Source organism: Propithecus coquereli, unplaced genomic scaffold (assembly GCF_000956105.1).
Source record: "Propithecus coquereli isolate 6110/MARCELLA unplaced genomic scaffold, Pcoq_1.0 Scaffold94, whole genome shotgun sequence".
Classification (NCBI taxonomy): Eukaryota; Metazoa; Chordata; class Mammalia; order Primates; family Indriidae; genus Propithecus; species Propithecus coquereli.
The window spans coordinates 559,926-561,362 of record NW_012155729.1 but is presented as its reverse complement, the minus strand read 5'-3'; the positions used below and the strand labels follow the sequence as shown (position 1 = coordinate 561,362).

The window sequence follows — 1,437 nt, the reverse complement described above, 5'->3', positions numbered from 1 at the left end:
TCCACCATCTCCTCATCCTCACTCTCAGACTCGCTGTCGTACTCTCCAGCAGCCGTTCTTAGCTCTTCCTCTTTTTCTAACTCTTCCAATTTCTTTAAAAATAGAGTTAAATAATTAAACAACATTGACAATGAGAAACCCCTGAGCAGGTGTGCACGGCAGTGGGTGCAACACGCTGGAGGACACACGTTGCCACGGCCCAGGCCCAGCTGGGCCCCGTGTGCAGAGCTCGTCTCTCAGCACCGGCCGTGAGGAAGCGAGACCATGTGAGCGCCAGCCGGCGGCAGGGCAATAACTGCTCCGAGCTGCTTCCCTCTCTTCTTAAAACAAACTCTGAGGCCGAAAACCTGCAGACGCCACCTCTCCCGTCCTACAACGCTCTCAGCAGATGCACGGAGTAAACTCAGTTCTGCCAGAGCCTGAATTTGAACAACATCCATTTATCCACTCAAATATCATCCCCAACGCAACCCACACTGGACGCAATGTCAATAAGGCAAAAATAAAAGTTGGTAATATGTGCGTGTGTATCAAACCCTAAGAGACCAACCGAGACAGGAGCCCAACAGGCAGACGTGTTAGGTGAGGCCCCCGTAGGCCTCTGCGGCAGGACTCGGGGGAGCTGCACGGGCACAGCCAGAGCTGCACAAGGGGAGCGGCGGGACTCCTCAGCCGGGGATGTGGAGGGCAGGGCAGGAGGGCAGCCGCTGGGCAAGCAGGGAGGCAGTGAGGGCGGCGGCTGGACGCCGGGGGACAAGCACGCTCAGAAGCGGCTGACAGAGCAGTGGGCGCGAGGGTAGCCCACGCTGACCGCCACTCCGCAGGGCATGAGGGAGTCAGGACGCTGCCGCCAGCCCAACCTCAAGCGGAAACGTGTCTGAGACGCGGTGTGAGGGGTCATAGAGACGGGACTGAAAACACGGAGTGAACGAGGGAGGGCATCTGGGAATCGGGTGGACACGCGAAGACACGCAGATTGCAAACACCACACAGCATTTTGCCAAACAGCTCGACTGGGGAAAGGAAGACAGGACAGCAGCTGAAGGAGGGCAGAGGGTGTGAGAAAGTGCTTGTTTTTTAGATGAGAAAAACATGACATTTATATGCCCAGAAAAAGCAAGTAGGAAGGGGTCTGAGGCGGGAGGGAGACGTCGGTCACAGAGCAGAGGTGGCGGGAGGGAGGCGCGAGGCAGGGCCAGGCCCCTCAGTGCCACGGGATTGGAGGGGGTGTCGCACGGAGCCCAGGACGGAGCCCGGGCAGGAGCAGGGGAGCCAGTCGGCCCTCGCCCTCCAGTAGTAGCGTTAAAAAAGGAAAACACGTAATTTAAAAAGCAACACAAACCTTCATGATGGCTGGATCGATATAATCAGCTACATTATGGCCTTCCCAAATCTCCGGTATCTTATCGTACTTTTCAGAAGAATCCATTAAATCCC

General features: G+C 56.4%; 1 protein-coding gene across 1 annotated transcript in view; it reads right to left on the bottom strand.

Annotated features, from left to right (window-relative positions):
- GTPBP4 (GTP binding protein 4) overlaps positions 1 to 1,437 on the bottom strand; it is a gene marked incomplete at its 3' end in the record, with an annotated part of 35,019 nt that overhangs the window by 19,880 nt on the left and 13,702 nt on the right. The window lies entirely within an intron of this gene.